Source organism: Balaenoptera musculus, chromosome 4 (genome assembly GCF_009873245.2).
Source record: "Balaenoptera musculus isolate JJ_BM4_2016_0621 chromosome 4, mBalMus1.pri.v3, whole genome shotgun sequence".
Classification (NCBI taxonomy): Eukaryota; Metazoa; Chordata; class Mammalia; order Artiodactyla; family Balaenopteridae; genus Balaenoptera; species Balaenoptera musculus.
Window position 1 is genome coordinate 41,899,566 of NC_045788.1, and position 25,456 is coordinate 41,925,021.

Consider the following 25,456-nt stretch of genomic DNA (forward strand, 5'->3'; position numbering starts at 1 on the left):
TTTTAATCCATCCTCAAAAGACTCTGTACTTTTTGATTCATGATTTCAATCCGTTTACATTTAGAGTACTTATTGGTATATAAGGGCATACTAATAACATCTTAATTGCTTTCTGGTTGTTTTGTATTTTCATTGTTTCTTTTTCTGTCTCTGCATACTTTCATTAATTGGTTATTTTCCATGGTGGTATATTCTGTTTCTCCTTTCCTTGTCTTTAATGGATCTACTCTAAGTTTTTGCTTTGTGATTACCTTGTGATTCACATAAAACATCTGTTATTGATGTCACAATTTACCTCTTTTTATGTTGTATATTCATTAACAATTTATAGTCACTATAATTATTTTTACTATTATTTTCCTTTAACTTCTATATTATAATTGAGTGGTTAACACACTATCCTAATACAGAGGTACAGTTTTCTAAGACTGACTATATATTTTCCACCTTTACCAGTGTGTTGTTACTTTAATATATTTTCATGAAGCTGAATAGTGTCTTTAATTTCACCCTGAAGAACTCCTTTCAGCATTTCTTGCAAGGCAGGTCTAGTGTGGTGAATTCCCTCAGTTTGTGTTTGTCTGGGAAAACCTGTATTTCTCTTCATATCCAAAGGATAACTTGCCAGATAAAATATTCTTTGCTGACAATTTTTATCTTTCAACATTTTGAATGTCATTCCATTCTCTCTGGCCTATAGAATAGGGTACGTTACTTTTTCCACTGCCTGCCTTTCAGATTCTTTGTCATTAATTGTTTACAGTTTCATTATAATGTGTCTTGGAGAAGATATTGTTCCACTGAGATAGTAGGGAATTGTATTAGCCAGTGGACTTCTATGTCCAGATTTTTACCCAGGCTTGGGAAGTTCTCACTTTTATTTCTTTAAATAACCTCTCTGTTACCTCTCCCTACTTTCTCCTTTTGGAATCCTATTTATTCTGATACTTGCCTTTTTGATAGAATCCAATAGTTCTTATGGGATTTTTTCATTCTTTTTAAATCTTAGTTCTCTCTCTTTTCTGTTATTTCTGTATTCCTATCCTCCAAGTCATTTGTGCTTTCCTCCATCAGGTCTGCCATGCTTCATATGCTTTCTTTTGCATACTTCATCTCATTCCTTGAATTCTTCACTTCTAGAATTTCTGTTTTTGTTTTTAAATAATTTCAATCTCTGGTAAATATATCCCTCTATTCATAAATTTTATTCCTGATTTCACTGAATTATCTTTCTGAGTTTTCTTGTAGTTGATTGAGCTTCTTCATAACAGCTACTTTGAATTCTTTATTAGTCAGATCACAATATTCCAGGTCTTTGAGCTCAGCTGCTAGAGAATTATCATTTTCTTTTTGTGATACATTATTTCTTTGATTTTTCATATTGCTTTTAGTTATACATTTCTGCTTTTGCATTTGACATAACAGGCACCTCCTTAACTTAGATTTTATGCTTTCTCTGGTTCTTACAGTTCACCAGCCTGGCTATTAGAAAGCTCTCATTGGTTTTCTGGAAGGTGGTGCTATAGCTTAAGTTTGTGGTTTCTCCCTTGCCCACAGATCGCTGCCTTTCTGAGCATGCTGTCTGTGCACAAGGGGCCAGCAGCCCAGTGAGAGAGATATGGATCTAGCACTCAGTGTGGTGGGGATACATGAAAATCCAGTCAGGAAATCCCTATGGGTGGCACTTCCAGAAGCTTGTGGGTGGACTTTCTACTGAGTACAGTGTCTTCAAGGCTGTTTGAAATTCTCATCTGCCTCTTTCCCTATGTCTTTCCTCCCACAAGTCTTAGAGTTCCTAGCTTAGTACTCCAGGTACTGGTGGAGAGAAATGGGTTTCTCCAGCCACATCCTGCCCAGTTAGGGTAGTCAAGCCCTCCCTCAATGCCATCTTATTTCCTGGTGGGAGAAATCATCTTTGCCAGATAAATCAGGCCAGTCATCCCCTCCTTGGGGGTGGGGCAGCATAGGAAATTTTCTCTTATCTCCTATGCTTCAACCAAGCTTGTATTTTGCTTTCTTTCTTCCTTCCTTCCTCTCTTCCTTTCTCTTTTTTTTTTTTTTTTTTTTTTTCTTCAGTGCTGTGTATGAGCCTCCCTTCAGAAGGACTGGGCTTCTGCAAGTTCTTTCTCAAGGGTGAGTGCTGCCTGATTCGGTACTAATCTGATTCTTGCCTGACAGCAGTGAGCAGAGTCCAGGCAGTCTTGCTGGCTCCACTGGCTTTACAGCCCATATGGAAATTTGTCTATCTCCTGCCTGCTGACCAGTAGGTGAGATTTCTTCTGAGTCCCTTGGAGCAAGGTGCAAAGTCCAAAACCCCTCACAGAAGCTCTCTTGTTTGTGTATGAGTGTCTAATTTGTTGATTAAAAAGGGGGATAAAAAGGAGAAATGTCTTATGCCCTCATGTTGCTGATGTCACTCCAAACCATTCTTTTAAATAATTAGGCTGGATGGTTACCAGGGACTAGAAAATAAAATTGGTAATTTCAGCACAAAACTGGAAACAATAAAAAGAAACAAAGCAAATTCTGGGATTGAAAATATAATAATGGATATTAAGAATCAAATGTATGGATTTAATAGCAAATTAGACAAAACTTAAAACAGAATTATTAAGCTAAAAAACAGGACAGGAAAATAATACCAGCATGGATAATGAGAAATAAAGAGATAAATATACAGTAAATGAGAAATAAAGCAAAGGGCTTTAAGAGTCACAGAGGATGAGGTAGAAACTTCTAACATGTGAGTATAATTTGAAACTCAAGAGAGCCAAGACACTCTTGAAGAGAGAGTTAAGAGGATTTAACTTGTCAGGAAACAAGATGTGTTATAAAGCTACAGTAATTAAGGGAATGTATGGCATTGGTGCAAAGATTGACTGATATATCAATAGAATGGAGTAGAGTTCATAAGCATTCATGTATAGACATTTGAATGACCAAAATGGCATAATAGATTTTTTTAAAATGACTTTTAAAAATAGACTTTTAAAAAATGAAATTGAGTCACCTAGGTATATTCAATACATATTTTTAAATGTATTATGAATTTAAAATATCTCAGCCGTATATAAAAATCAAATCTGGGTGAATTGTGAATCTAAATATAAAAGACTAAATCACAAAGCTTTTGAAAGATAAAAGAACAATATCTTCCTGATACCTAGTTAGGAAATTCTTAAATAGGATATCCCCCAAGAAAACTAATCAAGAAGGAAAGAACCAATATTTAGGACTCCATTAAAATAAGAACTTTTGTTCATCAATAGACACTATTTAGAGAATGAAAAGACAAGATGTAGTTAGTCATATGATATTTGTAATATACAAATATAACCAACAAAGGGATACTATCCATTCATTAAGGAACCCCCAGGCAACACCAAGTAGTGGAGAAGCTATAGGGAAACTGAAACTCTCACATACTGCTGATGTAATGTACAACCACTTTGGAACACAAATGAACATATGCACTCCTCGTGAGACAGAAACTGTACTCCTAGGTGATACCCAAAAGAAATGGATGAACATTTGTACCAAAGTACATGTACAAGAATATTCATAGCAACATTGTAATAGCTGTAAATTGAAATAACCAAAACATCAACAGAAAAATGGCCTATCTGTAAGATAAAATACCTTAGAATAATATACATGCACGAACTGCTGCTACAGGCAGCAACATGGATCTCTCAACGTGTTGCATTAAAGGAACATGATACAATAGAATACATGGTATTTGATTTTATTTGTATAAAGTTTAAATACAGACAGGACTAATCTGTGGTTTTTGAGATCGCTGTAGTGGTCACCATTGGAGTGGAAGGCTAGGATAGTGATTGTGTTCTCGGGGAGGCAAGGTTCTTGTCCCATCACAGAAAGAATTCAGAAATAAGACATGGAGATCAAGAAAGTAAAGTGAGGATTTATTTAAGCAAGAATATGCTCTCAGAGAGAGAGCGGGCAGACAGGTGAATAGCTAGCTGCCCTGGGTTTCTTTGGCAAGCAAGTTATGAGGGGCATACAAATGAAGGGGTGGAATATTATTTGGGGAAGAAGGGGTTTGGGGGTCATATCCCCTGATTTTCATCCCAGCTCCATTTTCCCGACGGGAGGAGGGATTTTTGTCCTTATTTAGCTTAGATCAGAAGTGTCATGGCATCAGTGCATGATGGGTACTTCTTACCTGCAAGACTATTTTATTGTAATGACAGTATAATGAGCAACAGGTTACATTTGGACACAGAAGATTCTGGCCTTTCCCCACCTTTCTTTGTCTACCTCCAGGACACTTACCCCAAAATGTGTGGTTTCCTGTCAGTCTGAAGGTTTCTGCTTTTCTTTATCTGCCCATGGACCCCCACTGTTTACAAAATGCGTGGTTTCCTGCCACCTGGCCCATGACCCCTTTCTCTGCTCATATCTAGCTACCTGCCTGCTGTAACAATTGAAAAGGAGCACGATTAGGGAATAGAGTTCTCAGGTGCTAGAAAGATCTATTTCTTGTTGTAAGTGATGGTTGCATGGGTTTGTTCATTTTGGAATAATTCATGGGACTGGAGACTTATGCTTTGTGCATTGTTCTGTATGTTTTTATTTCAAAAATAGTCAAAATAAATCAAAATGTGAACTTAGTAGAAAAATAGGGAATGTATTTCTTATATTTGAGTAAGAAAGGCTGTTCTAAGTAATAGTCGTAAAGAAGAAAACAATATGTTTGGCTACATGAACATTAAATTTTTATAAAGTTAAAATGCAAACCATTTATATGAAAATATGCAAAACATATGCAACACATATGACACATGACTGATTTTCTTAGCACTGTATGATATAAATTAATACAACCTGGAAAAGGTTGTACCTTTTCACAAATATTCAGATTTTCATAAAACGTCAGATATTCACAATAATTGAGAAATTTGTCAAAGCAGTTAATTTCATCTCATTTTTCAGATAAGGAAATAAGATTCGAAGATGTTTAAGGACTTTTCAGGGTTATAGAGACAGTAAGTGGCAAAGCTGAGTTTCAAATCCCTATCTTCAAATTATACATCACACCCATCTTTCTTGAATTGCAGTGTGAGTTGAATGATTTGGGGATCTTGTTACAACTCAGATTCCAATTTACCTGGGCCGGAGTGGGGTCTGCGAGTGTGCATTTCCTATGAGCTCCCAGATACTGCTGCTGCCACCTCATGAACCACACTTAGAGTAGCAAGATTGTTCAACATGCCACCTGTGTGTTACCCATGGTGTGCCACGAACTTGGCTAGGACAGTTAGAAGTACAAAGATAAATAATGCACTGATTTTGTTCTTATAGAGCTTAAAGCCTTATAGGAAATTTTTAAAATAACAATAAGGAACTGTGACAAGATTCATTATTCTGCTGAAAACACTAAATACATGAGTCCCCCCAAATAACACATTTTTTGGTAATATCAGAAGTTCAGAAATAACAGAAATAAAACCAGTGATCACCAAAGTAGTAACTGCTAAAAGTTCATTGTGCACACATCACAAAGACAGTTTGTGAACTGGGAACACTCAGACCAAAACATGGAATGAGGCTCAAGGTATACTGTTATAAAGCAGCTTATATGGTGAGAAAGCAGTGACTTTTTTTTTTTTTTTTAAGATTTTTTTGACGTGGACCAGTTTAAAGTCTTTATTGAATTTGTTACAATATTGCTTCTGCTTTATGTTTTGGTTTTTTGGCTGCGAGGCACATGGGATCTTAGCTCCCTGACCAGAGATCAAACCCACACCCGCTGCATTGGAAGATGAAGTCTTAACCACTGGACTGCCAGGGAAGTCCCAGCAGTGACTGTTTTTTCATCACAGTGATTGGTTATATTATAGGAACATTTTCTTAAATGATAGGGAATTGGTCAGTGGTTACCCCATATCAACCTTGGGAAATAGTTTTAAGTTTTGTTTATGATTTTCAGAGGCATACGCAAGAAATGACCCAAGTCAAGTTAACCTTGCAAAATAAGCTAAATTTAAGCTCTGTTTGCATGACTAAACTGTTTTTGTCTGCTCAGGGACTCAAGGCTGGTCTCTGTGATTCTAACAGTAGCAAGGCTAAGACCTTAGCAGCTTTGCCTTGGATACTTCAGAATACCATCATAATAAGCTCATCGGATACAAATAGGAAATATATACATATAACTGTGACCATCTGTGTGTGCATGTTTATGTATTTAAAACTCTTGTTGGTAACTGTCTTCACTGTGGCATGATGCCACTTTGATCATTGATATGTTTAAGGCTTTTAGTTCTTACTAAACAGTGCAATCGGCTACCTTATAAGATATGACTGATTTGCATAAGTTTATCATCTGTTTAGGACTCAACCTCGTTTTCAAATGTTTGAACAAGCTCATATTATAATAAGTAAACATTAAAAAAATTAATCTGCCGGTAATAGATTTTCCCAAATAAACACATTTCAGCTATAATCACAGGATATTATGGTTATTCTGCCATTTCTGTCATCTGAATTTTAGTCTAATTTTGTGAAGCTCATTACTGAAAAGTGGATGGTTCACTAATTTGCACTCTCAAGAATTTTCTTAAATTAGGGGATATCTCGCATCCTGTGTGTATAATGATATCTAGTTATAAACTGATTTAAGCAGCCTAACATTTTAATTAGTAAAAAAGCCTTTAGTCGTTCTCATAAAACCATACAAACTACTTATTATTATAATTTTTATTAATAACAGCAGATATAGCTAATTTTTTGCACTCCACAAATAATTTGGGAAATATCTGTAGAAAGGAAATGAAAACTGTGAATATATCAACTAAGTGATGAAACTATTTCCAGCATAGGATAAAAGATGAGAAGTATTACTCAGAAGGTATTTAGAAATATAACTTTGTGGAGAACATGATTCATTTTATCAGTATCACAGGTGATAAGACAGTGCCAGCATCTTTTTAAAAGTTTTAACTAAGAATTATAAAGAAATTGCCTGCATTAAATATAATTGGAAGTTCACAATCTTTGGAAAGTATTTAAAACATGGCAGACACTTTAGATGAGGAAATGGAGGAAGTTCAAGTTTCAACACAAACCTGTGAAACTATGTGTCAGTTAGTAAATGACATAGTTAAATCTTGAAACTTAATAAACCAGATGAATGTAAACCAGAAGGTAACTTTCTGAGAGAGTACTTTAACTATGCTCACCATAGAAATAGTACAGAATTTCCATGGGTTATGGTACATTTTGTCAACTGAATGTATCACAAAATATGGGAAGTTCAATGTAGGGCTGTAATAATCACATGACAATGATTTTTAATAAAGTCAGCATAAAAGATAGAATGTGGTCCTACTTGTTTGCTTTCATAGTTTATAAAAGTTTATAATACAAAGTATTATATAATACAAAGTATAATACAAAGTATTACATTCAGTAAAATTTGTTTATAAAAGTAACAGCACATTGCCTTGTTTACAGTAGTTTTAAAATAAACACCTGTAGGATGAGCAAGTGAATGAGTGTCATAGTTAATCAACCATATTCAGTGTCTCGGTTTGTCAGACACAATGTCAGATGGTTACGATGTTGTCATTAATGTGCCAGACAAGGTCCCTGTCCTCATGAGGTTTACAATCTGTCCAGATAGACATAGTAATCAAATAATTTCAAATGGTAAAGGTAAAAACAAACAAACAATATCAAGGTACTGGAGGATTTTATATTACTGAGGGGTAAGTAGTTGGGGTAGCAACTACTTAATCTCAGGCTCAGAAGAGTAACTTTTCAGCTGAGAGCTGAAGAAAAGTCAGCACTAATTAGATGTAAGGATAGGATGTTATGGGTAGAGAAAACTATGTGTAATTGTATGTCCTCCAGTGAGAGAGTGTGCTGTGTTCAGGGAAATGCAGGAAATCCAGCATAAAGGGCAACAGAGAGAGATGTGCCTGGAGTAGGAGTGATGGACAGGAGGCAATCATACATGCCCCAAGCAAAGGAAAGCTTGGAAGGATTCTAGGCAGGGAAATGATGTGACCAGACCCGTGTGTTTAAAAGACCCTCTGACAGAAATGAGGAGGGGAGAATGGAGATGGACAAAAGTTCATGGGGAGATTCAGACAACTTAAGTTATAGTTCTGGTGACAAACGAGGATAATGTATGAAGATGGTAGCAGTAGAGATGGAGATAAATGTGCGGTTTTGGGAGAAAGAAGATAAGGAAGCAAAGATTACTTTGAATTTTCTAGGTGGGTAAAGTGACAATTTATTGAAATTAGAACTATTGTAGAAGAAATAGACTTGGAAAGAAGATCATAAGTTGAATTTTGAGTACTTAGGGTTTGAGATGAATGTGAAACGTGCAAGTGCAGATTTCAAGAAGGTAAGGAAACATTTCAATCTGGAGTACTGCACAAACCAGGAAGGAATATAACAGTGGGTGTATCTGGGAGCATAGAAAACATGGGTGTAAAAGAGATTATGAGATTGCCAAGAGAAAGAATGTAGAGTGAGCACAGAAGTGGTCTAGGACATATCCCTGATAATTCCTCACATCCACCCATTTGCTGATAGGCAGGGAAGTAGTAGGCAAAGATACCGTAAAGATCTACCTTAGGCAGCAGTTAAATTGAGAAACCCAAGAGAACTCTGGGGATCCTACATTAATCAGAGTCACTGCATATGACTGTACTGTTTAAGCATTGCACAGTGGCCTCCAGCTCAAGCCCAGGTCCCTGGTTAGGGGGTCTGTCAGCCAAAGAAATGAGTTTTTTGCCATATGTCTATAGGGACCACTTACTGTCATTTATACAAAAATGCAGTATGTGCTTGTCACCATCATTGGGTCTAGTTTTGCTTTCTCAAGGCTAAGAAAAGGCTGTGATATATATATATATATACACACACACACATATATATACACACACACACACACAAGTGGGACAGGCAGCTAATTCCTACTATTCGAGTTAACTATTTAAAATACCACAATTATTAAAATGAAAATATACCTGGGAAAAGTATGTGAGTTTTGTCCATGTTTCACAGTTAAATTTAAAAAGCAATATTCAGTAAATATGGGAGAATTGGGGAGATTATAGGACACAGGGGAAAAGGCTAACGGTAAAGCTGAAAAAGAAGAAAGGGTGCCTAAAAAAGGAATTTTCAACATTTTTGATGAGCATTCCATCAAGCTCTATTCCATTCTTCTGGCATTGTCCAGCCACTAAAACAGTCACAGGTCTTGTATATCAGAGCTTGAAGTGTATGATCATTTTATCCAATGTTTTCTAACCCAAATTATACTATAGGCAAATGAGCTTTCTTATACCTCAACCTATAACTGCAAAACTAAGGGGAAAAGTTGGGAAATAAGAAGGGAATCCAGCATTTTGTCACCTCAGAAGTTTATAAAATAGTGTACAGGCATGATGTTCTGGAGCTGGTCATTAGGAAACATTGACTTCGTCTTGAATTAAGGACTCAAGTGTGACTAGCATAAAATTATACTTCAAGCTCATGGTAGAACGAAGCACTGTATTCCAATTTAATCATCTGTAAAATGGGATGATAATATCTCATTAATTTTCCCTTCAGAGTTTAAGATTAAAGAAAGAAAGTAAAAAGAACAGAATTTAAACAGTACTTTGGTTCAGAAAGAGGGCAGTAAATGTGAAGGTCTTTGTATTTATGTTAAATGTAATATTTAATGATCATCCAGATTTAAACCCTACTGATAACTTTTGCAATTAGCTAAATCATTAGCTGTAATATTTAAATTTACCAATTTAAAAGGGAGCATCACTAAATATTTCCAATTGCTTGTATTCCAACTCATCACAGGGAATATTGACTCTCTTGTTTTAAAAATGGCCAAAAAGGAAATTGGCACTACGGTAGTAACATGTTTGAGAAAATGGAGCAGTAAGGAAATGATATGTGTGTTACTAACATAACTCATTTCCATATGTTCCTCCAGCATCCCATCCCCAAACACACGTAAATTTGAGAACATTTCCTTTGAATAGTTTCTAAACATTTTTCTTTTTTCATAAAGTGCTTTCATCAGAAGATGGCAGTAAAATTTCATAACCCATAATGTTTACAAGTCTTTTCCAACAGTGTAATCAAATTTTTTGGAATATTTATAAAATTTTATTCTTACTTAAACTGCTAATCTGTTGAAATGCTGTTTGGTATGAATAATGCAACAGCACACTGATTTTTGAAGGCAGTGGGATGAGAGACACTTTATAATTTGAACAACTCTTCGGCAAAGATAAACAATTTATTTGATCCTTTAAATTAGTGGAAATGGGTGTATACCATTTTAAAGTTGTTTTTTATTTTCTTAGAGAAGTGCTTTAAAAAATTACTGCAATGTAGATTCTATTAAAGACAAGTTCATTTGAAAGTATGCAAACATATTTGTATGTGAAATGAGGCCCAATAACTGAAGAACAAGTAAAAAAAATACATATTTTACTTTCTGAATTAAAACATAGAAAAAAAATGGCGTTCTGAGGTCATCACAAATAATTTTTTGTTTCTAAATTTGTTATTTTCAATTGATCTATTTTTGAGTCTCTTTTGTAATGGTATTTAATATGCTATCAGTGAACTACACCTGAGCATAAAGAAAATTTGATCTTGACAAGATATTATAATAGTGAAAGTACATTAGGAAGAAATAAGTAAGAACCATATGATGAAAATTCCTATACACCAAACTATGGGATTTGAACTTGCATGCCTCACAATCTCATATTATAGAGAGCCAGATTATGTTTTTAAGGTGTATATATCCATTATCTACATATTGTCTGTACACATTGGTTGTGTATCAGTTATTTATACATCATCTCTCAGCCCTTTCCTCACCCATCTGGATCTGCTGATATGGTACCTGAGAGTCTGAAAACCACTTCTCCAGACTCCCTTTTTTTTTTTTTTTTTCTTTTTTTAACATCTTTATTGGAGTATAATTGCTTTACAATGGTGTGTTAGTTTCTGCTTTATAACAAAGTGAATCAGCTATACATATACATATATCCCCATATCTCCTCCCTCTTGCGTCTCCCTCCCACCCTCCCTACCCCACCCCTCTAGGTGGTCACAAAGCACAGAGTTGATCTCCCTGTGCTATGCAGTTGCCTCCCACTAGCTATCTATTTTACGTTTGGTAGTGTTTATATGTCCATGCCACTCTCTCTCTCTAGCGCGGACCCCAGACTCCCTTTTAAGTGGGCTTCCTCTTGGAATCTGACCACGGAGGCAGTGGGAAGGGGAGGAGGGGGCTGTTTCACCGTTCTCAGGCTGCAGCTTCTTTCTGCTGTCCCAGCACCAGTCCAGCGAGCCAGGCCTTCGGTGGTCATCTCAGTGGTCTGAGAAGCATCCATGCAACGCCTGGCTCTCCAGGGGTCCGTGCACCAGCCTCACAGCGGTTCCAGTTGGTGTCCAAATACTAGCCCGCATGCCTCATGCAAACGTGTAAGAACCTCTCACCTTTTCTTACTTCTCCAGCGCTGGTGATTTTAGCTGTTTCTTGTTGTTAAACCTGAGATTCCTCCACTTCCTCTGTTGGTTCTTTCTGCTTCCAACATCTGTGTAATCACCTCTCTCTATTCAATTCCCTTTGAAATACCTATCATGGTTTCTGTTTCCCTGAATGCTTCCCTATTACCTGATAGGATAATACAATTAAAAGCCAGCAAAATAGTGAGTTGTAAGAAGAAAGAATTGTCCCTAGTGTTTGTTTTTTGTTTGTTTGTTTGTTTTTATTTCACTGCTATTTGGTCCGGGTTCATTACCTTTAAAAACATCAAACTTATTTTTATACCACAAGCAGAGTTTCATTAGAAAGAGTAATACTTCAAAGAATATGCCCATATGAGTGTTTTTTACTTGTATGATAAACTCACAGTATATACTCTAAAACTCATAATCCTGTATAAAAAATGCTCTCTGTGACGTCTGGAAAAGCCATTTTAAGAGAAGCGGTGGTTTTTATGTTTTGTGAATGTCTGAATGCATGCATATGCATAGTCAGGGACTGGCATATCAAAGTCTTAAATAGACTTTGTTCAATTAACTTTCTGCAGGATAAAACCCAAGCTGGTGTCATTTAGAGTTCAGGCATTATGAATGATCTTTGCTTTCAGGAAAAAAAATGCAGCTTCCTGCCTTAGAATCCAGTTAGTCAAACAAGAATTATATCTATGGAAAATGACAAAAACAGACTGTAGTACAAGTAAGTAGGCGACACATGGTCTAAGATGATTTCATAGTGTGTTCCAATAGCTAAGCTATCAACAGACCAGGACTCTACAAGGTGCAATATTTGTAAATCATGAGGCAAATAATCTGTGTTAAAGAGGCTTGTCAGTGTAAAAAGCATTAAACCCAAGAGGAATACTTAAGAAGAGGGTCCTAATCCACTTAAGAGAAACTGACAAGAGCAAGGCCAAGTCCTAGGAATGGGGAGACTAGACAGTTTAACAGGCCACTTATAAAGCCATTGACCAAAATAATGGTGTCAAGGCTATATAAAGCATCTGGTCCTCAGAACATGCAAAACCCGTTTCTCAAAAAGGTGTGCAGATTTTGATATGATAGGATGCTGAGTCACAGAATGTGGATTTCACACTAATTATACGCTTAGATTCATCCTAAAGTCTGGAGGTAGGACTTACAGGAAGGGAGCAATTTGCTCCAGCTTTCAGGAGGAGAAGTCAGGAATTAGGTTGAGGGAAAAGGGATTTATATTTTAATAAGTCAAACCAAACTGACAAAAAAATCCTGGGATACTGTGTAGTACGTAGAAGTTCAAGGACGGGCATCACTTTTCTTTTATCCAACACAGAACTTTGAATATTGTGTATTCTTTTATGATTTATTCCCACCAAATTTTGTTTACATATGTCATAACTAAAGTACATTTTTAGAATTAGATATATGAGTATTTTTCTGTTTAAATTTGTGTTTAAAGCCAAGGCTTCTATCAGTTTCTTTTTTATTTAAATAATATACATATTTAATCACTTTAAAAAGTTGATATTCTCAGAGAACTTCAAAATATTCTTCATAATGATCCATATATGAAATGCATGTAACTTTAGTGAACAATTTTTTTTTCTTTTCTGGTTATATTTCAAGTATTGTTTTTTGTTTGTTTCTTTGTTTTCTATAAATGGCATCTAAAATAATAATTTGGGACATAAAGATATTGGAGGAATTCAAACAATTATAGAAAATAAGTGATCAGAATGCTGGAGTTTTATAGCCCTAGTTTTATGCTTGATTCTTTTTTTATTTCATACCATGGAAAATTAATTTTGCCATAATAAATTGAATGTGTTTTATTCAATTTAAGCATATTGAACTTAATTTTGTATTTAAGTAGATTGTTCTTGTTATATTAAAAAGAAAAGTTCATTTAAATTTCCAAGAGAAAAAGATTTTAAAGAGATAAGATTGCATTGCATTTGATTTTAAAAAATACATTTTATTTAAAATGATTTAAGTGTTATTTAAGGCGTACTGATAGTAACATATTTCATTTCCCACATGTTGAGGAAAATGTACATAAATTATTATTAGGTCTTCATGTGACCTAGTAATCTAACCTCACACACAATAGCCTGGTATAGAACAACCAGTTAATAAGATGGCAATGGAGATTATTGCAATTTTGAAAATACATCTGTTTTTACATAGGTTTTAAAAATTTGCTAATGTTCTATTAACCCATAAGCCTTGTTTCTAAAGTGACATCTCCTCCAGGAAAAAAAATAGGCACATGAGTTAAAATAAAGCATGTTCAACTAAACAGCCCTACCCTCCTTGCAGCTTTACTGTTTGCATGACTCCATAAATATTTCTGAAAATATCTTCAGTTCTAGCAACTGGGCCACTTAACATCAGTTTCCTGCTCATTGAGACACATCCCTTTGGTTTATAGCTTGTACCTCTTTGCACACCTAGGGAGCTGGTAAGTGGGAATATTGCCTCAATTCTCAGAGTGACAGTAAGCAAAGGGGGCTGAGCGATCAGGTGGGAAAGGCATCAGATGATGAGGTTGCCCAGGTGTAGATTCAAACCGTCTGACTTTCTGCTCCAGCCTGAGCACAAATATTATTGTAAATGAGGCCTCTGTACCCTGCCCTCTTGCATTACTGTCAAGGTTTCTTAAAATTCAAGATTTTTTCTTTTTTTCGTTGTATCATTTTTGTTTGGCTGAAATAAATCCTCTTTTCAAAAATATTTTATCTATCAGAAACTGCATATGTTAAGGAAACTTTTGAATGCTAGCTTGTCTGAAAAATTTCTCAATGGAGTTTGGCTATATATAAAATTCCATGTTCAGAATTATTTTTCCGCACAACTTTAAAGGCAGTGTTCAATTTTCTTCTAGCATTCTGTAACATTAGAGATAAATTTGATATGTATCCTTTTGAGGGTGAAGTGCATTTGTCTCTCATACCACATACAGGGATCATAGTCATGTACATTTTGTTTAATTCTTTCAATAATTGTGCTCAAGGTTTCTGAGCATCTGTATACTTCTGTATTGTTTTAAGATTGTTAATAAGAATTTAAAACATTCTACACTTTTTCCCAAATTATCACTTTTTGTTTTAGTTTCAGTAATACTAATTGTTTCTTTTGGTAGTCCATTTTTATGTTGTGTATGTGTTTTAAATATCTACTGGTTTTTGCTTCTTTTATAAGATAGGTAGCTGGTATGAGTACTTAAAATAGGCCTTACTCCTGAATGGAAAGTCTGATGTCCACTTGTAGTTGAGGTGCTTCTACTGGTCTCCCCCGACCTGCCCACCCCACCACACACACGCACACACACACACAAACACACTTCCCATTCCTTCTTCTGTGCTTTGTGTCCTCCATACCACTTACTCATACAATATACTCTATCTGTCTCTTTGTGCGCTTATTGGCTTTCCCTCCCATCCTCCTCTAGCATGTACATGGATTCCTGGGATTTTTGTCTGGTTGATGCACTTCTGTATCCACATTACCTAGAAGATTTTCTGAACAGATATTTATAGAAAGACTGAATAAATGAATGGCCAGTAATCAGGCATCCTCATCCCCTGTGCAAGAACATGGAGAGGAACTCTATGGAGTATCATTATCCCAAAAAATGTCCCTGATCTCTCCAGGCATCTTCTGCAGTCATCAAGGCCAAACAGAACAACTGATTTTGCCTGGAAGTAAGTTCCATGCATGGGTAGACAGATGTCAAGCAGCAGAGCTAATCCACAGACATTCCTTAGAGACAAATTGCTACAGGTTCCTGTCCCACACTCTTAACCTACCCTCTGTCCTCACCGATTCCTAGTTTGTAGCCATTTCATTTCTCTGCAGAAAGGACAACTCCCATCTCTGCTTCAAGTCCCTGCTGAGACTGTGGCTTCTGTTTGTTGTTGTTACTAGAAACTCACCATCCTCTCTATTTTGCTACTCACTTTTCTCCTGTTCTCCTTGCTGTGTGTGTATGTGTGTGTGTGTTTGTTTTTGTTCTGTTTTGTTTTGTTTTTTGTCATCCTTCTCTTTATGGATCTTTAAGGTGTAGAGGAGACCAATCCATAGACTCTGCCTGCAGTTTGACCTGGAAGCCCAGTACTTGTTTAATGGTTAACTGGTTACATTTTAAGCCTTCAAGGTAGTCTAAGGGAGAAAATTCTATACACAAGTACAAAGTATAAGTTCTTTGTAAGCTAATACAACCTGAGGGGGGATAAAGGACACTAACTAAATCATTGAATTAAGAAAGTACCTGGCAGTGTATTCTTTTTCATGTATTAGCTGGCTATAGAATTTTACTAGTGGCATATATAGCTGTGTATCAGTCCTCTGAAGTAATGGACTTGTAGATCTAAGGAGTTTTATATTAAGGCAGAATAATACATCCAGTCTGGGAGTAGTTCAGGAGAGACACTATTTCACAAATGCTGGCCTGTTTTTGAAGATATGTGAGGTATTTTTAAAGTCATAGTCAATTATAAAATATTTTACATTTTCAAGCTCTCTTGGTAAAAAAACAAGTTTAGGAAAGAAAAGGAGATAAAATTATTCTAACAGAGTCCCACATTTTGTTTCCTCCATATGTCTAATTTAACAAGAAATGATGTAGTCAAGTCCTAATTTCCTTCAGACACAACTCAGAGCAGGTATAAGAAAAATCATTATTCAAGTCATAAAAAATTCACTTAGGTTGACCTGTGTTTTTTTAAAATAGAGGCTTCTAAAAGAATTCTGTTTCTCTTAAACACATCCTGATTCCTTTTTTTTACCATGCCAAAAAATAGTTGAAAGGTGATAGTATCTCCTATTGACAGGTGTCTTGCTGTTTCATATTTAATATTTTCTTTATTTTGGGGAGTTTTTTTTTTTTCAATCTATCACTCAGGAGGAGGCAAGGCTGGTTTAGAGAGAGATTTCAAGTGAGTCTCTGAGCTTCCTGATCTACATTAAGATAAAATACTTGACTCACTCTTAATGATAAAAGATAAAGTATTGTGCTTAAAACATGCTAATGATAATTTTATCATCCTAATGAAATACGTTAGTGTTTATTATACACATTGCATAGATGAGGAAACTAACATTTAGAGAGGGGTTAAGTAATTTTTCAAATGTCACATACCATTTACGTTGAAGATCTGCAATTTGAACACTGCTGGGTTTGAATCCAAAGTAATTGTTCTACATCACGGAATCTTCAATTTCCCGATACAACAAATTTTCACTATCTCAATGTATGAGAAGTTATGTTATCTCTCAATATATGAGAGAATGACTGAGAGAGAGAACAATGTATAAGGGTGAAATTAGTCCTTTCAAGTATATCTCCTGATGGAGACCCTAGAAGTGATATTGGCAGAATTGTTCAACAATTCCATTTTTAAATACTGCATTCTAGGTCTCAGTAGTGTTATAAGCTATGCTATTTTCCATATCTTAAAAAAGAAAAAGCCTTTCTTCCTGTTAAAGTATTGGCTAATCAGCTTTGCTAATTATTCCTTCAAAGCTCTAGCAAAGATTTCTTTAATTAAAATTGAGGCCCAAGTATTTCAAATTCAGGACTTTTCATAATGATTAATGTGTCACATACAATCTTTATATGCTAGTCAGTTAACAATATTTCATTCTTAAGAATAGAGATGGTGAGTTTCCAAGAGCAGCGTTCGTGAGGCATTTTGGCTGGAATCCCAAATTTCAGTTCTAGATAGTTTCTTGCTAGTTCTAAAGTTATGCATTTTATTTTTATGAAAAATAAAAATAACATAGCCTATGAGTTTTTCTCTTTTTCTCAATGATCACTGTGACAGGCATCTCACAATGCCGTTACAGGAATCTTTGAGCTCCCTTTTTCTCCACCTCTACTTGTTGATTCCTCGGTTGGTTGGTTTTCTTAATGCACAGGGTAAAAGCCATGGCGTATTCCTCCAAAACATTATGTAGTAGTGGGAAGAACGTTAGGCAAGGAATGAGAATGATGGGCTTCAAAGTTAGACTCTGCCACATATTAATGGGGTATATAAAATGGTAATTTACAAAAATCCATGTCACAGGACATCTAATCTGCTTTCTGCCTACAAAGCACCACTGAAACCTAAATTCCAAGTTTACTACTAACCGCAGAGTTCCTAAATCCAGGGAATATTTTCGCTACTGTTATTTGATCTCTGAATGTTGAGAGTGACAGTCTGTCATAGGCCTTGCTGTGGACTCATTTGCAGTCCCCTCTAGATTAATATGCTTATGCCCTAATCCCAACATGATGGTATTTGGATATGAAGCCTTTGGGAGGTAATCAGATTCAGAAGAGTCATGAAAGTGGAGCCCACGTGATGAGATTAAAGTCCTTAAAAGAAGAGACACTAGAGAACTTGTTCCCTCTCCCTCCCTCCCTCCCTCCCTTGCCATTTCTTTCCTTCTCTCTCTCCACGAACACCGCCACACCCTCCCTGCCTGCCTGCCTAGCCCCATACGAGAACACAACAAGAAGGCAGCTGTCTGCAGTTCAGGAAGAGAGGCCTCACCAAACCCAACCATGCTTATGCCCTGATCTCAGAGTTTCAGCCTCCAGAATCGTGAGAAGACAAATTTCTATTGTTTAAGCTACTCAGTCTATGGCATTTTGTCATGGCCTTGAGTGCCCCTGCATGTTCTTGACAACAGTGCACAGCCCTGACCACTCTTCTCTGGACCTTTGTCAGTGTTCTGTTTGCAGCAAGCAAACTTGAGAGATGATTTTTCTTCTGGGACAAAGAACAGGCTTGTTTATCCTTTGCTGTGCAGTAGCAGGTCCCCCAAACTTCATGTCCCTCAGTTGCAGCGCAGAACCATTCCATGTGCAACATCCTTCTGGGCCTGCAGGCATCATCACGGTGGGTCTTGGGGGCAAAGGGAACTGATACACTTACTGATGCCAAGAGCATTATATCTTGCCTAGCACCGTACTAAGGCTGTCTCTTGAACTCTTTATCATGGACTTAACTCCCATATAATTGGATAGTATCCCTGTATCGATACATTTTCCACTCTGAGACTTTATGTTCCACTCCCCTTTATTCAACACACCCAGGATCTAATTCCACCTTTACTCTCCTGGTAACTGTGGAAATGTGTTCAGTAGGTCCAGCAGCTACTTCATTGTCTGATACCTTTCTTTCTTCAGGAGAGCCAATATTTCCCCAGGGAATCTGGAAAACAGCTACTAGAATTAATAAGTGAATTTAGCAAGGTCACAGGATACAGTTAATATGCAAAAAATAATTACAATCTAATACACAGAGGGTCAGTAAACTTTTCCTACAAAGGACCATATGGCATATACTTTAGGCTTAGCAGGCCTTATGTCACATACTCAGCTCTGAAGTTGTAGCATGAAAGTGGACATAGTGTATGAATGAATGAGAGTAGCTGTGCTCTATAGCATTTATTTACAAAAACAAGCTGTGGTTCCGGATTTGGCCCATGGGCTGTAGCTTGACAGTCCCTGTTATATACCATGAACATTGATTAGAAGATGCAGTATTATGTCTAACCAAGTAATTTATTCAGGTCTCCTTTAATTTCTTTTGTTCATGTTCTGTAGTTTTCAGCATAGAGACATTGCACATATTTTGCTGAATTTATTCATTAAAATTTGATGGTTTCTGATAGTAGAACTATTTTTCTAAATTCATTTTCTAATGTTTTTGGTGGCTAGTATATAGAAATATTATTGATCTCTATATATTAACCTTGTACCTACAAACTTGATAAATTCTCTTATTCAAGTTTTTTTTTTTTTAATCCCTGGGATTTTCTATGTAAATCATTAGGTAATCTGCAAATAGAAAGTTTTACTTTTTTATCTAATTTTTATGACTATTCTTCCACTTACTTTACTGTAAAGTCTAGGACCTCTAGTATAATGTTAAATGAAATGTTCACAGTGTGTATTCTTGCCTTTTTATTTTAATACTGGGTAAAGTGATCAATATTTAACCATTAAATATGATGTTAGTTGTAAGATTTTAGTAGGTATATTTCTTCAGATTGAAGAAGATCATATTTATTTCTAGGTTGCTACAGATATTTACTTGAATTATTGCTTACTTTGTCACATGTTTTTTCTGTGTCTATAGAAATATAAGTTTTTCCTCCTTTGTTCTCTTAATATGATAAAGCGCATTAATGGATTTTTGAATGTTCAATTAGCTTTGAATTCCTTGTATAAACCCCAGATGGTTAAAATCCATTATCTTTTGTATAAGCTGCTGGTTTAACTTAATATTTTGTTGAGGATTTTTGTGTCTGTGTTCATGAGGAATATTGGTCTATGAATATATTTTATTTTTGGAGTATCATTGTATCATTTGGGTATCAAGTTAATGGTGGACTCATAAAGTGATTTGGAATTACTCCAACATCTTCTACTTTCTTAAAGAGTTAGTAGAGATATATACCCACAAATGGGATTGTTGGATCATATGGTAATTCTTTTTTTGTTATTTTTTGAGGAGCCACCATACTGTTTTCCATAAGTGGCTGCACCATTTTATATTTCCATCCACAGTGTATAAGGGTTCCAATTTCTTTGCATCCTCGTCAGTACTTTCTATCTTTTGATTTTTTGACGATATCCATGCTAACAGGTGTGAGATGATATCTTATTTTGGTTTTGATTTAATTTTTCTGATGATTAGTGATGTTGAGCATCTTCTCATAGTCCTGTTGACCATTTGCCCATGTTCACTGTGGTATTATTCATAATAGCCAAGATATGTGTGATTTGACTTACATGAGGTTCTAAAATAGTCAAACTCATAGAAACAGAATGGTGGTTGACAGGCTGGGTGTGGAGGGGGAAACAGGGAGCACTGTTCTACAGGTATAAAGTTTCAGTTATGCAAGATAAGTTCTAGAGATCTGCTGTACAACATTGTGCCTATAGTTGATATTACTATATTGTGCACTTAAAAATTGTTAAGAAGGTAGGTCTCATGTTGTGTTCTTACCACAATTTTTAAAAAAAGTTTTAATTGAGACATAATTGACGTATAACTTTGTACTAGCTTTAGGTGTACAACATAATGATGATATAGTATATATTATGAAATGATCACCACTATAAGTTAACATCCATCACCACACATAGCTACAAATTTTTCTTCTTGTGATGAGAACTTTCAAGACATATTCTTAGCAACTTTCAAATTTACAATACAGTTATATGCATTTATTTTATAATTAAAGTATTTTCAAGGGATAAATTTTATACTAAAAAATAGTTTGTGTAGAGTTGATATTACTTTTTCCTTATGTGTTTGGTGGATTTGGAAATGAAGGCATATGGAACTGTGGGAGGGGGTTGTATGCAAAGAAGTGTAATTAAAAATTCAATAAGACTATTCATGGTGTTTATTTCTTCTTGAGTAAACTTTGTTAGCTTTTATCTTTTAGCAAGTTTGTCCATTTCATCTGTCATCAGATGTATCATCATAAAGTTGCTCAAAAATAATCTTATTTGCCTTTCAAGGCTGCAGGATTTGGTATTATAAATTTAACGCCTAATATTGATGATTTGTTTTATATCTCTTTTTCTGGAATATTCTAGGTAGGAATTTATCAATTTCTTAATCTACTCTTACCTTTGTTATTTCCTTTTTCTACTTAGCGTGTCTTAAACTTGCTCTTTTATTTTCCCCTAGCTACTTAAAGAAACCCTTAGGCCACTAATTTTTAGACTTTATTTTTAACATATATTTAAAGGCAATTCTATGTTTTTGCTTTGTATAGATATATGGATTTTAAAGATATTAAAAGAAAATTTGTCTTTATTTACCCATGTGTGTATACATACCATATACAATATAATTCACTGCATTCATTTTTGAGGATCTGAAAATTCTCTGTAGTAGCTGAGTCTCTTAAATCTTTAAACTTTTATCTTCAACCATACTTAGGAGGAGTTTTTTTACCTCAAAAAGTGTTGTCACATTTTCCTCTCCTTATAATATTGCAATTCCCATGTGTAAGACCCTTTGAAACTGTCCCACAAGTACCTGAGACTCTGTTCTTCATTTTAACATAGTTGGTACTTTAAATTATTCCATCTTATTTCACTGACACTTTTTTCTTTCCTCTCTATAATTAAATCAAAATTATTCAGTGTATTTTTAATGTTACAAATTGTATTTTTGCTTAAAATTTTTCATCTCATTATTTTCTTGTATTTCCAATAATTTGCTATTATTTCTTTTTCTTATTTATTATAAGCATACATCTTCATTGACCAGAATTTTAATAGCTGCTTTAGTCATTGTCTGATAATTCCAATATCTGTGTTATCTTGTGGTTGACATGTATTGATTGTTTTTTTCCCTTGAAAATCAGTCTTTTTTTTTTTTTTTTTTTGGCTTTTAATATGGCAAATAGTTTGGGATTGTAAGCTGGACATTTTGAGTGATAAATTGTAGAGATTTTGCATTTTGGTACATTATTGCAGAGTTTTAGCAGGCAATTAACTTGGTTAGGCTCAAATGCACACTGTAATGGGTAAATGCTGAGATCTCAACTCATATCTTTGTCTTTTACACAAGTTATAATCAGTTGGCCCCATGCATGCTTGGTTCAGTGTTTTGCCAGAGTTTTGTGTTTTTTATATATACATATTTAAGGGATCTCCTTCTCTGGCTTACTCCTTTCTCCTTTCCTCATTCTCCAGTCACCCAGATTTTTCTGGTCTCCTCTCTCTCTGTTTCCTTTGTCCAGAAAAATAAAGATGTTCTAGCAGTGTTTAAGCTGCCTATGCCACTGCTAAGTACAAAAATGAACTTGTTCCAAATTACATTTCCACTCCAAAATCTGCCTCCTTTTTCGTATCTAGAGACCTCGAGTAGTTTTTATTTCTAAAAATATTTCCAGAATGTATTACTTATTTGTGGGAGAAACAGTGTTTCAGAAACTCACTCCTCCATACCAGAAGCAGAAATTCACAGATTTAAAATTAATAGCATAAGGATTTAGATTTTTCATTTTATCCCAAGAAGTATTCTCTTACCTGGTATGGAAAAAGCAGATTGACTACTAAGAGTTCGAAATTTATAGAACTTGAATACAGTGCACAAGTTTATCCTTACTGCAGTTTCACTGTTAGAAGATGAAATGGATTTAATAATTTTTAACTCAAATTTTCATTTTCAAATAATTGAGATTAACATACAATTGTAAGAAATAATACAAAGAGATACCATGTACTCTTTACCCAGTTTCCACAAATGACACCTTTCAAAATTATAATATTGCAACCAGGAAATTGATTTTAACATGAACCACTAATCTTCTTAATTTTCCCAGTTATCTATGTATTTATTTTTGAGTGCATTTAGTCTTATGCAATTTTATCATATGTGTATATATATCCACCCCTACAGTCAAGATATGGAATAGTGCTTTTATCACATAGATCCCTTCTGTTGCCATTTTATGACCCCACCCACCTCTCCCCCAAAACATGGTAACTGCTAGTCTGTTCTCCATTTCTATAATTTTTGTCATTTCAAGAATATTATTATGCAGTAAGTAGTTACATGGCATCTTAAAGTATGTCAACTTTTGGAATTGGGATTTTTCACTCATCATAATTCCCTTGTGATTCATCTAAGTTACTGTGTATACCAAGAGTTTATTCTTTTTTGTTGTTTTACTAGTATTCCATGGCATGTGTATACCATTAGTTGTTTAACCATTCATCTCTGGAAGGACATCTGGGCTTTTTCCAATTTTGATTATTATAAATAAAGCTATTATGGGCATTCATGTTCAGGTTTTGAGTGAACATAAATTTTCATTTCTCTAGGATAAATGGTCAAGATTTCAATTTCTGGGTTGTATGGTAATTGTATGTTTTAGAAGAAACTGCCAATCTACTTTTTCCAAGTAGTTGAACCATTTTACATTCCCGCTAGTAATATATTTTTTGTTTTTCTTCATCCTCACCAACATTAGATGATGTCACTGTTTTTACATTAGCAATTTTGTTATATATGTATTGATATGTCATGTAGTTTTAATTTTCATTTCCCTATTATCTAATGATGTTAAATACTTTTTCATGTGTCTATTTGCCATCTTTACATCCTCTTAGATAAAATGCTTGTTCATTTCTTGTGCCAATTTTTTCATTGAATTATTTATTTGATGTAGAGTTTTGAGAGTTCTGTATTCTAGATACCGGTTCTTTGTCAGATATATTGTTTGCAAATATTTTTTCCCAGTTTGTACTTCTTTTCATCTCCTTAAGAGAGTCTTCTGCAGAGCAAAAAGTTTTTAATTTTGATGAGATCTGATTGATTAATTTTTCCTTTTGTTTGTCCAAAAACTCTTTACTTCACCTTGTATCCAAATATTTTCTTATTTTCAAGTGTTTTTTTTTTTTTTTTTGGTTTTACATTTAATGTCTAAACTCATGATCCACTTTGGATTAATTGTTGTACAAGGTGTGAGAATTAGGTCAAGCTTCTTCCCACCACCCACCCCCTGCTAATGGACATCCAATTGCTTTAGCATCATTTGTCGAAAAGACTATCCTTCCTCCAATAAGTTGCTTTTGCACCTTTGTAAAGAAATCAGTTGGACATATTTTGTGAGTCTGTTTCTGGGGTCTGTATTATTTTCCATTGATTTATGTATCTATCTTTTTGCCCATACCACACTTTATTGATTACTTTAGGTATACTTTAGGTATAATAAGAATTCATCTTGGACAGAGTGAATCTTCCCATGTTATTCCTTTATTTCAAGATTATTTTAGCTATTTGGGGCCTATGCCTTTCCATATGAATTTTAGAATAAGCATGTCGTGTCTACAAAAACTTTAAGATTTCGATAGGAATTGCGTTAAATGTGTAGCTCAGTTTGAGGAAAATTAACTTTTATGTTGAGTCTTCCAATCCATGAACATATATCTCTTGATATATTTAATTTTCTTTTCATTTCTTTCATAAGCATTTTTAACTGTAGCATATCGATTCCCCACATGTTTTTAAAGTTTTTACATAACTATTTCATTTCCTTTGTAGAGTTTGTAAATGACATGCATTTTTATTTATTTATTTAGCTGCACCAGCTCTTAGTTTGGCAGGCGGGCTCCTTAGTTGCAGCTCACCAGCTCTTTAGTTGTGGCATGCAAACTCTTAGTTGCAGCATGCAAACTCTTAGTTGTGGCATGCATGTGGGATCCATTTCCCTGCCCAGGGGTCGAACCCGGGCCCCCTGCATTGGGAGCACGAGTCTTATCCACTATGCCACCAAGGATGTCTAATTTCAGTCTTCATATGCTCATTGTTGGATGCTTTTTAAAATTAAAACATTAGTTAAATATATAGTAGAAGATAATTTTTAGTACAAATAATTTTTATTACAATAGGAATCACCCCATGGTGCTGGGACTTCATATTTCTCTTCACATTTAGTCAGTGATATATTAGCCAAAACATTAAAATATTTAATGTATTAAATTAAAGTATTTAATGTATTAAATATTTTTATGTTTATGTGATGTGTATATTCCTCAGTGCATAAAAAAATTTAAATTAAACAATATTTTGAATCCTCAGGTTTTTTTTTTTTTATAGGAGAGTGTTAAATACTTTGAAGTTTTGAAACTGGGGGTGATTTATAGAAGTAAGTGTCACAGGAAAAAGAGCTGGCAATTAAGTAATGGAAAATAAGTTATATTTTAAACATTTTTGAGTATTTCTAAGAGTTCTGTGCTTGGAAGGAGGTTAAATAAATTACCTTGATTACTTGGCTAATTCAATTATTTAGGGGATGGATAAGGTATTATTCAATTATTGTACATCAGGGTGGAGTTGGAAACTTGTTTTTCTGCATTTTTAGAGGCAGAAATGTAATCACTGAGCATTAGTATCATACTGAAGTG